We start from the raw sequence: 14,975 nt of genomic DNA on the forward strand, positions 1-14,975 counted from the left end.
AGTGGAGTTGGGTCTTAACCCCCGTATCACCTTTCCGAATGGATTCATTGGGGTCTGTTTTCCCTTCCAAGAAAGCTTTCAGCTGTAGTTTGCGGAAGAAACCAGCAAGTTCACAGTGCAGTTTGAATTTGTCAGGTCTTGCTGTTGGAACAAACCCTAGGCCTTTCTCTAAGACTTCAATTGGTGTTAGCAACCTTTCAGACAGGTTAGTCACTAGACTCACACTCCGCTCGTTCCTGGTTGTTGATTGTTGCTGCGAGTGTGGTTCGCTACAGAGTCGTCCTCTTCCCAGGATACCCTGTTGCTGCCTCTCCTTTTGCCTCGTCCCCTCCGGCCGCTCTCTAAAAAAGGCGGTCTGTACTGGTTGTGGAAATTGACAGGGGGCATAAAGCCTGGGTTCCAACCCATGAAGGGATATTGAGGTTGTTGGTATGGGTAGCAGTGGGGGCCCATTCCCATTTGCGGTGGATGCCATTGCTGATGGTGATCTAGTAATCAAAGAGAATGGACACTTGATACTGCTTAACCATTGGTTAAGATGGAACACTCTCATAAACGCGGTGTTGTTCGTGCGGTGTATGTCTTTCTTCCGCCCCCCACACGCGTTAAGGCATTTGTCATTGAGTGTTCCAAAGACGTGCTATATGCCAAGCCTCACCCAGAGGCAACCTCTGGTCTAAGTAGCAGTGTCCAGAGATAAAAAAGGGGGAGGGGGGGAGGGCACCCAAAGAAACAAGAATTTTGTAAAAAACAAATACTGCACCAAAAAATTTTTTAATGAAAAGGTGGAGTATAGTTATTAAAAGTGGGGGGTTGCGGTATCACTGGAGGTCGAGTTAATGAATCTCCTTATACCTTGGTATTTACAGCGTCAACATGTTTCTGCTCCATATCGCCCAGCCGGGTCTACGGAGCATTCGTCAGGACAATACAAATAACACACAACGAAAATATTACTTGCACAATTTGTGTAGTAATGTTGTTCCAAATGTAGTTTATTCGGAAATTTTCTATGGGAAAAACAGAGAACATTTTCTGTTTAGGGTGCATATATATAGCACTGACATAGGTTCTCAATTTTGTGGAGATTTTAGTGAAAGGAATAAGTGCAAAAAACATGACTCGGATTGCATCTATTTGGACAAACGTGTTAAAAAAGCTTCACTAATGGAGGTCTATGTTTGCGAACTAGCTCAGGGGTGACTAAGTTTATCTAATTCGCATATGGTAACTTTAAAGTAGGTTGGTAGTCAATGACTTTGGCTTGTATATTCTTATAGTGCAAAGATAAACTTATGTCAGTGCTATATATATGCACCCTAAACAGAAAATGTTTAGGGTGCATATATATAGACCAGAGGTTGCCTCTGGGTGAGGCTTGGCATATAGCACGTCTTTGGAACACTCAATGACAAATGCCTTAACGCGTGTGAGGGGCGGAAGAAAGACATACACCGCACGAACAACACCGCGTTTATGAGAGTGTTCCATCTTAACCAATGGTTAAGCAGTATCAAGTGTCCATTCTCTTTGATTACTAGATTACTGTTACTGGGGTAATGAATGGACCCTCTATCCTCCTCCCTACCTTCTGATTATCCATTGCTGATGGTGACCCTGGTTGCCCGGTCTACCTCTGTTGTTCCTAATGCCACGATTCTGAAGAGCCAAAACAATACATCTGGTGTTCTTTTTGATTATATGACATAAATGTTAATGCTCTTTATAAATGATACTTTGGTGTTCTAAAGACTGTGATTCTAAAAAATAATCCACTGTATCTCAAATTTGTCACATTATTTTTTGTAAATGTTCGTTGGTTGTTGCTTTTGAGAATTTGTTGCTTTATAATTGTTTGTGATATTGTATGCTAGTCTAAATGTATTGTAATGCACTGTGTTTAAGTAATAGAACTATAAGTGCTTTGTGATTGTTGTGTGTTTTCTCTCTCTGTCCATGAAATTCGGTTTCAGAGGAGAAGATCTTTTTATATAAATAACAAGTGAAAGGTAAAAATAAATATACCTGACCAGATTTAATTCAAGTGTTTATTTGGTCGTTACTAATGAAAAGTTGAAATAGTCTATGAAGGGTAGCATTTTCGTGTGTATTTGAATTCATAAACGGTCCAGCTTTCCCTTCTGTCCCGACAAGGACCTAACTCCTTTTGCTTTGTTTGAACTGTGACAAACAGCAGTTATCAGGGTTCAGTGGGCCTTTAAGGCGTCTGGGACCTGGTGCCACAACACCTGCTGCACCAATAGGAAGCTAAGCCCCTGCCCTTAACTGCTTCTATTCTAGCCCCACTGGTGAACTGAACCAGTCTATAAGTGCTGATCTGTCCATATCTGCAGGCATTCAGCAGCCTCTTCAACTGAAGGGATTTAACCCCTTCTGTGCTCAAGACGAGCTGAGCTCGTCATGCAGCACAGTGCTCGTGTGCTGATGACGAGCTGAGCTCGTCATGACCACACCCATTTACATTATGGCCCAGCACAAGAGGGGAAGACTGATAGCAGCGATGTGGTTAAGTCGCATGAAAGAAGCATGCGGGAAACAACTATTTTCTGAGGCAGTCAACCAACACCTTGTCTGTACCAACCTGAATCCATTTAAAATCGGGGACGAAAAAACGGTTCATCATCATCTCTTGCTTATCAAAAGGGTAAAACAGATTCATCTAACATTCCTGTGTACCACATAAAAAAATTGTGATCCCACCCTTCCTCAAGCGCCTTGAGACCCTATGGGTATGTAGCGCGCTATATAAATCTTGACTTGACTTGTGTACAAATTAAAACTAGCATGCATAAAGAAAGGGGAGCCTTTGGCCAAAATATCAATTTTCCCTACCCATACTTCTAACGCATCTTTTACAAAAAAAATGTTAACTACATTGTCATCCGGAAATAGTCATATGGCCGGGATGCCCGCCACCCCCTCTCAACACAATCCCCAAGGATGGGAGAAGTCGGACACAGGTTTGAACTTTTGGAAGGCGGGAGGGAGTCACCCTCCCGGCCGTATTTATTAAAATATGAAACAAAATTTAAAACATTAAATAAAAGTTTCATAATTATGTACAATTTTACATTTATCACATTTCGATGAAGACATATTCTTTGGCTAACCTTAACAGATCTCTAATACAAAGGTTTCCTAGCCGAGTCTAACATCCTGCAAATGCATACATTCTAAATTAAAATTGTACATCCAAGCATTAAGGGCCAACGGCAAGGTCTTAACCGGTGTCAGATCCCTACTACCAAAACTCTCGCCCTCACGGTGTGAGTGGCGCATGCGCAAAGGACCCTACCCTCATTGCCAACTGTAATTCCCTTGTCGTGGTGGGAGCCCCCTTTCCACTCGACGGCATCTTAAAGGTCGTCCGAGTTCCTGTGTGAGGTATCTGTAGGAAGGACAGCGTGGACTCCCCCCCCCATCCCCACACTCTCTATCCGCCGTCGCGGATATCCGGCCCCCGGGAAATTAGTAGGAGGGGCATCTAGCCGCCTCCCCCCCTGGGAGGGGCCTATGGCCGTCTCCCCCTAGGCGACCCATCCTTAGTGGGTGCCGCATCCCCATGGGAGGGGCCAATGGCCGCCTCCCCCCGGGCGCTCCCATCCATTCTGGGTGGCGCCCCCCTCTAGGGACCTTGAAATTACTGCTCACCGATCATGACCTTACCGCCACAGGCCGGATAGTTGACCGACTATCCGGCCCCCCCAACTCCTCCTAAAGGTCATGCTTCCTCAAACCCCTTAGCCAAGCTATGAAGTCTCCTATGAGTAAACCATTCCCCTCCCTGGACAAGTGTACCCCATCGTTCAGATACATGAGATCACCCCGAATACACCCGTGAGGAATGCTATGCAACTGCGAAGAGCGAAACAATTTACCAATTTTATTATTAACCCTTTTCACCGAATGGTTCAGTGCTGACACCGAAAGGCCCCCCCGCCATACCTTCCTGGGAATTATGTGGGACCAGGCAATCGTGCACCCCGGGACTCTTTTAGCCAACCAGCTAACAGCAGACAAAATCTGTTCAAACAACACTCGTCTACCCAGTGTCACCAAGTCATTGCCCCCCAGGTGTACTATGACTACAGATGGCGGTGACCTTTGCCGCCCTAAGAGACCCTCAAAAAATGATTTGAATTGGTCAAAACAGAGCCCGCCCTTCCCATGGAAGGCCACTCTGTACCCGTATTTCCCAGCTGCGTGAGATGCGTCACCTGCTTTGAATACGTCCCCGGCGCGCCTCACATATGAGTGGCCCACGACCCATACCACTCTCTCTCCAGACGGTGGTCCTTGACCGCTGGTCTCCTGGTGCTGGGTCGACTGCAAATTCCGCCCCGCGTGACAGGCTCGCAAAACTGTAATTCAAACAAAAGACAAAAAGTGTGAGTGCATGTCAATTGATCTTTACAACATGTGCAAACGCACATACCTTTTGAAGCAATTCGAGGACCATCGTCCCAACTGTTTCACTTCCTCCGCACTCTGACCCCTGGCTGTAGCTTCAGTAGCAGCCCCTATCCTAAAGGAGTGGGTCCCAAAATTGCATGGGTCCATGCCCGCAGCAGCGATTGTCAGTGCTAGCACCCTCTGGAACTGAAACCTCGTCAGTGGGGTGCCATCCTTGTGTCTCAGCAAACTCCCCCCCCCCCCATGTAGTCGCCCTCAGTGCCAAGTATTCCTCTATACACTTTATCGGGCACGTGGGGGACCCTCGCGCGCGCTGCACGACAACACTATTTCCCATAGCCCCCTGGTCGGTCTTGGACCTGGCTATCGAGACCACCATCGAATCACCCCTAATTTGGACGTGATCCCTGCGCAAGCCTCCCTCAACGTCTTTCTTATTCCTTGCGACCAGTTCGCTCACCCGCATAGCCCCATGGAATGCTAATGCGAAAGCTGCCCTGAACAGAACTGCTTCGAAATGGGAGGAGCACGTCTCGTCTAGTTTCACTACAAGTAGAGACAATCTGTCTAAGCCAATCGGGTGCCTCGCATCTTGCTTGCGACTCTCGAGGCGCTGCTAGCCGCGAAGGGCCTTCTTAACCAAAAAGGAACCCGTCGGGTCTTTTATGCCGTGCACCTGCGCCATGAATGAAATGGCCGCCCTATGCCTATTGGCCGTTGCCGCTGATCGGCCTTCTCTGTGCAGCGCTACAAGGAACCCCAGGAAGGATTCCTCCTGACCCCAGCTCTGACTCCCTGTCGGACCCAAAAATGTGCAATAGGAACGAAACGCTCCTTCGTATGCCTTCCTTGTCCTGGGGGCTAAGCTTGCTGCCACGAGGTCTTGTAATCCGGGGCACCGATTAGCCACAGTGCTTCGGGGAATAGTGCTGCCACTAGGTCCGCTGTAGGTAGATAACCCCTGAACGCCTGCATATGTGAACGAGAGAGTGCATCAGCTGCATGATTCAGTACGCCTGGCACATGTTTCGCCCTGAACTGTACATTCAGTCTCATGCAAAGCAGCACAACTTCTTTCAACAATCTCAAGATCCATTTGCAGCGTGCTGCCTGTTGGTTAATGCATTCGACAACAGTCATATTATCAGACCAAAACACCACTGAGCGGTCCCTGAAGTCGTCAGGCCATGCCATCAGAGCAACCCAAATGGGGAATAACTCCAAGAACCCAATGTTACCTGTGAGACCGCTGGAGTGCCACCACGCCGGCCATGTTTGCGCCGACCATCGATTACCTAAGATGGCGCCAAATCCCACGCTCCCCTCTGAGTCAGTCCACAGACCTAGCTCATCTGAAGACGCTGGCGGCTTGTTCCACACGACTCGACTGTTGAAGTCCGCCAGAAATGCCAACCAAATGCGCATATCCTGGCAAACCTCTGCCGACAGTCTCGTACGGTGGTGCCCCTCTCTGAGACCAACCATAGCTTGTGCAATAGAGCGTGAGAAGGGGCGGGCCATTGGTATCACCCTCAAAGCAAAGTTAAGCTGACCCACTGTTTGTTGTAACTGGTGCAGGGTCACTTTCTCCTTGCCCAGGCATTGCGTCAAGGTAGCCCTAAACTTCGCCACCTTTTCCATCGGTAAACGGAAACATCCCTCCACAGAATCGAGCTCAATTCCCAGAAACTCCAGTGAAGTAGATGGTCCGACCGTCTTACCTGGTGCCAATGGGACTCCAAACTCCCTCATGAGGATGCAGAAGTCGTGCAGCGCCTGCGCACATTTCGTATCGCCGGCTGCTCCCAAGAACAGGAAGTCATCAAGATAGTGCATAACATGCCTATGCCCTGTGGCCTCGGTGAATGCCCACTCTAAAAAACAACTGAACATTTCAAAATAGGCACAAGAAATGGAGCAACCCATAGGCATGCATTTATCCATGTAATAACTTCCTTGAAATGCAAAACTTAGCAAGCGTTGATCCTGTGGGTGTACCGGGAGCAACTGGAACGCCGATTCGATATCTGATTTCGCCATCAGCGCCCCGGGGCCCAGGCGAGTTAACATGGCCACGGCATCATCGAACGATGCGTACCGCACTGAACAAACTTCCGGGTCAATGGCCTCATTCACCGAGGAACCCCTAGGAGCAGACATGTTATGAATAAGTCTAAACTCTCTGGGTCCTTCTTCAGGACAACCCCTAACTGGGAACAGATGAACTCCGCCACCGGCGGGCGATGAAAAGGCCCTGCCACTCCCCCTAAGCTGACTTCTTTTGCAATTTTCCTCTCTGCCACGCTTGGGTTGTGCTGTACCGATAACTGTTTTTTACAAAAGGAGTCCCCACGAAAATCCCCCGCCGGGATGCGGAAGCCATGTAAGAATCCCTTCCTCAACACCCCAGCGGAGACATGATCAGGGTATTTGTTCAACCAAGGAGTCATAGCCATGAGATCAACGGGTGTAGGCAATCGGTCACAACGTTCTACTTCACTCCTGCTTGGACCCTCCTTTTCCTCCCGTCCCGCTATTCTTAGATCTACATGAACTCTCCGGGTGTGAGGAATTCCCACAGCCCGCACACACATGCTTGAACCTACGTGTTCCCTGCGGTCTGTTACAGTTGCCTCGATTGAAGCCCCAACAGACCCCACGCTTGCCGCCATTCCCGCCGGTCTTAGGCTGGTAATCCCCTCCGGCGCCGCGGGCTTTTGGCGGACGACCCCTGACCCACTCCCGCCTGGCGAGGATGTACCTTCCGCCCCTGGCTGGAGCTGCTTGTGCCATGACACCGAGTCCAGGCAATCCCACGTCAGAGTAGCATCATATTCTTTCGCTTTCCGGAATTTCATGTCATAACCTTTCCATTCCTCCCCCTCATACATTGCATAAAAATCCATAATACGATTTTGATAGCAAGACAATTCAGTCAACACCTCGGGTTTACGTTCCCCCATAACTGCAGTAAATATAGAAAAGGCCTTAACCCAGTTCATTACTGTCTCATCCACCCTGAATTCCGCCATCTTGGCGCGCCAGACGCTCGGGTGCCACAAATCCTTCTGGGTTTTACATATTCCATCTCGCGATGGTCAGTTAATAATGAAAACATGTTAACGTATTTGTCTCCCCCATATCAACTCTTTCGTGGCCATAGGGATGTGCTGTGCCACCTTCTCCCGCCTCGAGGGTAATGAACCCTCCCCCGCCATTGGCAATGCGAGCTTACCCGGTTCGGCCGTTGTTCCCGCCGTCTTCTCGTGACCAACTGCAGGTCCTACCGGTGCCACCTGTGGGGAAACAAGAGGGACATTCGCCTTTGCAGCATCTCTCGACTTCCGCAATTACTCGATTAGTAGTCTGGCCTCTTCGGCCGGGTCCCCAGGGGCCACTGCGTCCCCTGCCTTCTTCTTGAGCCATGCTGCCAACTGGAGGGCCAATTCGGGAGGCATTTCCTCATCATTAGCGGGAGTAATCACAACCGGTATCGGCTAACCCGCATCTGGGTTTGGTACCGGGTTGTCTGCTGGCGTGACGGGGGTGACTGGGGGTACCTCAGGAACCGGGACCTCCCCAGAAACCGCCCTCCTCTTGACCCGCTTCCCCCTACCCTCGGGAACAATTCCCGGCAAGGCCGGGCCTATTACCTTCTTGGGGCGACCTGAATTGCTCAGGGCCGCCAACTGTTTCTTAACCTCCGACAAACCTCGACTGATCGAATCAACTTTTCCGAGCTTTCGGTCCATGCCAGCCATTCGGTTCGACAACAGGCGTAATACCTTCTCCATCTCGGAGCCCTTTCCTGCTTTCTTGCCAGCCATGGTTTCGAGTATTCTGCTCTTGGTCGATCACGAGGTCCTGGATCCTTCGTACTCCAAATAACTGAAAGAGAAACAACAAGATTACAAGTTCTCAAAATTGCTGCTTGTTCCGTCGAGGGCTCACGAGCAACGAGTGGGTGCAGCCTTCAGAGCACAGGAACAAGAGGACACTTCTTCGGATTCCCGCTCTATTGATTCTTCTACGGGAGGGCGTGTACCCTCCTCCGGTACGCCTACTGGGTGTGGTCTTCGGTGTAGGTGTCTAGGACAACCCCTCTTGGGCGGGAAAAGGCGCGCCCCGGCTGCGCCGCTTCGGGCATACCAGCCGAGCCACGCCCCCCGCCCAAAATGGCTTCCCGGGGGGATCGGGGCACCCAACCATACGTTCGGGGGGACCGAGTGGTCGCCCCTTTCCATTATCGCCTACTCATAAGCAAATGACATTTAGAATTCTCTTTCACTTCAAGCTTTCAAAAGTAAATTGATATAAAAGCAGTATTGAATTTTTTGACATTGTGTACTCTTACCAAAATTTAGAGCTTCAATTTTATATGATACGCCATAGAAAAAAGGAGTTCTTTATATATACTAAACATCCAGAAACATCTGATAAACCAGTAATAATTAGTTAGTTTATAGTCTTCTTTTGTAAGAGAAATTATTTCACATTGTTACTGGATCTGCATGGCTAAATGCTAGGTCCCAAAGGCGAGACCTATTGGCTATGCCAATGCTTGTTATTGATTGAGTACAATGAGCAGCAACACTTTTGATTAGGTCCTGAAGAAAGCCGCAAACACCTCTTTTGGAGGGTTAATAGGCTCAAACATGTTGATCTCTTATTAACTTTCACTCTGCTGCCCCCACTACCCTGAGCTCATTTTTGTGGTATTTCGTATACCATTCTCTATAACAAAGCATGCCTGAACTCCTCCCTCTCAGTGAGGGGGCTGTACCCTGTACTGTAACTAAGTATAACGGTGGGAGGAGATTCCAAATGAGGAAGCATGCCAACTATGGTGGGTGAGAGAAATCTTCCCTTTAAGGGGATATTTCATCTTAGCTAGGTCTTCATTTGCAACAGTAATCCTCAAAGACCCAAGGGTTTCTTGATTGTGGTAGAAATACATTTTTACCCCTTCATTGTACGTTTAAGCACAGACCATTGCTTGAAATGTTGTGACGGAAAGTTGATAATTGCATTTAATACCTTCTCATACCTGGATTTATCTAGAAGAGAAGTCTGTTAATTCTAGCAGATTTTTGATACCACAAGGTATAAGAAATTAGGGGATCTTTATCTGATATCTTTATCAGTAAATGATCTGAAATTATTGGACAAACTTTTGCAAGTATTATTTCTAAAGATAAAGGAAGTTCTATATTTGTCTTTTCTAAACTAACCCCAGTGCGTATGACTACAATAACCACCTCTCTCAAATCAATATTGTGCTCGGTTTAGTTAGAAAGCTAAATGATCTAGAAGAAACCAGGTCTGCACATCAGTATTTTTCTTAGAAAGCTTTAAGTTAGAGAGTGAAAACACATTTTAGAATGCCCCAAAAATTGTGACAAAGATATTTCAATATGTTTGACAAAAAGAATAGGTACATTTCATGACAATATTGAAATGGGAAATAAAATAATAGAAACAAATATTTACACCACATGACAAAAATATTAGAGACTACATTTCAGCAATATATAGGAAATACTGAGGTTCATGTATTAACCGCATGCGCGCTAGCGGAATTCCGCTCGCACGCTGGGTTTTTCAAAATCGCACTTTGCGTGACGAGCTGGGCTTGTCATCAGCGTGCGAGGAGGCTACGCCATGACGAGCCCAGCTCGTCATCAGCGTCGAAGGGGTTAATAATCCATTTGGTAAAAGTGGTTGCTTGTGGAGTCAGCACACTACTGTGTCTGTGATGGCATTTTTAATGCACCCCATTTTACTTTCAGATTCACGAATGTCCCCTTTGGTTACTACCTCCTGTTACTGTTTTTCAGCCCACGTATGGTTTCAAAGCTTAATACATACCTTAAGGAGGTATAACGTATTTAGAAGGTACACTATTAACATTCCCCTTCCAAATTCTTAATTGTTAAATGGGCCTAGTACATTTCGAAAAGACATTTGCAAACTCTGTGAATTACCGAACCAGTGGATTTTTTAACAATAAAACTCTTGGTACATGAGTCAATATTTCTCAATTCCCTCCAAATTAAGTTTGCTTTTATAATGTAAGTTAAATGATAACCGGTGCACGTACCTATTTAGTGTTGCTTCAGATCAAATAAAAACCATCACACATAACTTACACAATGCTTAAAGACAGAATTTCTGACATCCATCTTTAATGTTTTGTTAAATATATTTGCAAATGTTGTCACTTAAACAGGAAAGCATCTAAACCGGTCTCTGGACATAAAATAGGTTGTAATCATAATCTTTCGATACATTTTCTGAGTTTCAGGAACAATGTGCGTCATCTGTGTTTACTCTAAACCACTATAATAAACATATTCAATGCTTTTAGATTTGATCTGTTTGTACTGGTTTCTATTGCAGACAATGATCTAGATTTAGACCAAGGATCAATTCCACCCATGGCTTTTAAAACCTATTTATCATTGATCTCTTTTATTGTTATCGCAAATGAAACTGTAATAGAAATGATCTGAGAGATGGACTTCAAGTATTATGCTCAGTCAATTTATTGAACAAACTATGGTGTTAAAATCTGAATAGATTAAATCCACAAGCATTGCCTGACCACTGTATTTTACATCAAAAGATTACTAATCCGCACATGTTGTCTAAGTACAATTCAATCATCTTCAATTTTTCACGGAGCTCATGCTGGGTCTGTGTGAATTCTTTTAAAATGACATTTAAATGTCCAAAAGTTCAGGAATCCTAGTTTCAAGCCTGGTCAAACCTTAATGAATGCTATACCTAAAGATGCCCTTCTATTCCTACATTTTATTGTGCACCATATTCAGAAATGGCATGGTTTTGCTTTCGGAGGTAAAATTCTAAACATATTTATTGTTGTTGCCATCTGACACATTATCACTAATTGGGAAGATAATAACAAGTGGTCCTGTGATGCTTGCTGGAATGGGAAGTGTTTAATCAAAAGGTGGATTGAATTCAAGTTTAGGTGACAATTTTACAAAAGTGTATGGATTTTGTATATATTTAAAATTGTTGATCTCCAAGAAGGCCTAAATCAATAAATCAAATTGAAATTCAAGTTTATCATTTTAATCCTATTGTTGGAAAAGATGTGATTTTGAACCCCATGAGGCGGTTCCTTTCCAGAAAGCATTCAGGTTGTAATCATGAGTCAAATAATGCTGTGGAGGTTAAAATATTCAAATTGAATTCTAATTACACATGAAATGTTCATTGTTCAATATATTTCTCTAAGTATTTTAATGCGAGGACTTTATTGCTTAAGGAAAATAATTAGTATTTGTTTTTTATATGTAGGAAACATTACATTAATGAAACCACTGTATCCCACCTTCTTTCTTTCCTGAACCTGTTCTGTATGAATGTTTCTATTGTTGAACTTTAAAGACTGCCCGAAATTAAGAATTGTGCTCTACATAACTTTGCTGTGTTACATACATTTACATATACATTACAACATACATTTACATTATTATCAACAAACTTTATTCGGTTTTATAAAAGAAAACCATAAAAGTCATACATAAAATGATACAACATTTTCAAGTGAAAGACATTCCCGTAGGATGTCTTTGCTAAGTGTATTTTCTTGCTTAGCCCAAATATTAAGCTACAAAGCCAGGGGACGGAAAGCCAGTACATTTGAGAGGAAAGGCATTCCCAACTCTTTGTGCACGAAATAAAACGAAGTGCTTTGTGGGACAGAAAGGGCCCTTTGCCGGAAAGAGTTTTCAGTACTTTGCACTGCTCCTACCTCAATGTGGCCCAAAGTCTCACTCCCATAACTAACCTTTGAGATATATTTGTCTTCATATGTCTTCAAAAGAGCCCCTATTGGCTTCCCTCCCCCTCTGCTGGCAAAGTTAAAAACAGCTGCAAAAGCTTTCAATAGATCCCCTTTCTTCCAAGTAAACAAAGGGTACCAACTCAAGGAATCGTCAAACACAACTACCAAATAGGAGAAAACATTGGTCTTCGGTATTGATGAAAGTCTGAGTTTAAAAGTGAACTGCTTAGCTTTACGAGGTCCCACCTGCATAATGAACGACTTGGCATGATGAAACAACAGGTCCAAGTCCTCCATTAAAAGGGCAAAAGAATTCAGAAGAAGTTGCAGGCCCCTAGCTGTCCTCGCCAAGAGGACTGCGTCGTCCGCACATAGGAGGACTGGCAGGCTATGCTTGCCTACCTGGGGACAATCCGCATTTGTGGCCAAAAGGGCCTTCTCTAAGGAATTAATAAAGATTAAAAGAAAGGGTGCTAAAATGCACCCCTGATGCACCCCTCTCTTGATGTCAAGCTGACAGGACACGTTCAGGTCCTTTGAATAGCGGACAACCACAGTTTAATCACGGTGAATAAAATGATCTTACTGTCAATACCAATGGAGGACATCAACTGCCACAGCTTGGACCTATTAACACAGTTGAATGCTGAGGACAGGTCCATGAAGGCTAGGTATATGGGGCTGGAACGAGCCACAGTGTACTTGTTCAGAACCATGTACAGGTTTAAACACTTCCACAATGGAACAACCTGGGTGAATGCCGTTTTGGATATCGGATAAAAAGTTGTTTTCCTCAAACCATGATACAAGTGTGTCAAGTACCATGCGGCCCACCACCTTCACCACAGAGTCCAGCAGGGAAATGGGCCTATAACAATAGGTACTGTCCCGTTATCCCTTTTCAAATGCCGGTACTATAATCGATAAAGCCCAAGAATTTGTGCGGCCAATCTGGACTGCAGTATTGATGACAGCTGTGAGGACAGGCACCCAGGTTTTTAAGTGGGCGATGTAGAGATCTGTTGGGATCCCATCTGGCTTGGGGGCCTTGTTTTTAGATAGACCCAGAATACCGGCACTCACCTCTTGCGTGGTGAAAATGCGTTCTGACTTTCCTTCTACTCTTTCCTGCCCCTCAATTGGAGGGGTATCCGACTGGAAGATACCCTCGAAATTATGTACCCAATCATCCTCTGTGACATGGGCATCTAGGTATTCTAGTAATTAGCATTATTTCCAGATAGAAATGGGCTGTTAATAATGCCCCAGAACTTTGAGCTATTACGCAGTGTACTAGCCTCCACTAAATCAATCCAGGCCTCCTCCTTCAGGGCAGGCTTGCGAGTTGCTAGAGCTGCCTTATATGCTCTTCGTAGTCCTTTGACCGCCACCCAGTCTCGGGGCTTAACACCCAAGGCCTTTCTCAGGTTCTCGAAGCCTGGGAGCACGCCAAGTCAAACCATCGTGGACCTGGTTTCTAACAGGCCCCGTAAAAAGTTCCTTATGACAGTAGACCTGGATCCAAATGCACCCATGATGTCTGGAGCACTTGCCTCATCGTCGAGGCAGGTGGCAAACTCGCTGCAACACCGAGTTAAAAGGGACTCGTTGAGTAGCTCTGGGACAATACACCCCCACTTTACGCTCCTTCCCGCTTCCACCTCTTTAAGGGGGACACCAGCCTCGCGCCCATCTTGGTTTGTCCTAGTGTTAGGGTCCAGTAAGTTGAGACACAAATGGGGTTGTGGTCACTGCATTCACTTGCCTGCACTGGAAAATCGGTAACCGGAGAGTAAAAGGGGGTATACACAAAGGTGAAATCAATAACGGTCTCACACCCTCTCTCAATAAAGGTGGGAGTAATGTCTGTTTTCCCCAGAGGCAGCTCATTTATTACAGATGTTAGATCAAATTCAAGCAAGATGAAGTTAAGAAGCTCAACGCCCTTGAGAGTATGTTCCATGTACAAGCCTGCTTGTCGTGCACAGCCCATAGCTTCCACTCCTCCTTGCCTGATGTCCCCACACATGAGTGTTAAAATCCTCTGTTAAAAAAAATTTGTGATAACTCTGACCTGTCAAGATGCTATGCTGAAGTACAGACCCCATCAGTTATATTTCCCTCATCCGGGTGTGTAACTCCAGCATTGAAGAAGTTACCAGAGCAGCTTGCTCCTTCCCCTGGGCAACATCACATGTAAATTGAGAGAGACATACAGTGAGGAATTGTAAGAAACTGGCTCTGTATACTGCTCCAAAGTGAGGTACAGTGTGTATAGAGTCCAAGGGTCTCCAGAGGTCGGCAGAGGTTAAAGTTAGATAGAGCCTTACTCTCTAAAGTGGTAGCTTGGTCGAGCAGTGAGGCAGTATCAGAGGACAGTGTTAAGCATTGGATGTACACACTCAGTCAGCAAATGAATTCACACACTCAAGAACTGAACTCTAGGCCAATTGTTTTTGTATAAAAAAATATACTGTTTTATTTCTAGAACCAAGCAAGCCTGGCACAGGTAAGCATAGAAATACTTTGCGGTAATCATTTACTTGTATGAACACAGTTCAATTATGCAGTAGAAATTGTACTTTGTTTGATTTACAGGGAAGAAGTAGTATGCAACACTTAGCAAATACAGTACATTGATATGAATGGGCGTTTTCACTAAATTGCAGGTAAGTTACTTGTTGCTTTACTTTTCTAACTCAGTGCTGGATACCTAGACTCAGCA

Source organism: Lissotriton vulgaris, chromosome 1_1, assembly GCF_964263255.1.
Source record: "Lissotriton vulgaris chromosome 1_1, aLisVul1.2, whole genome shotgun sequence".
NCBI lineage: Eukaryota > Metazoa > Chordata > Amphibia > Caudata > Salamandridae > Lissotriton > Lissotriton vulgaris.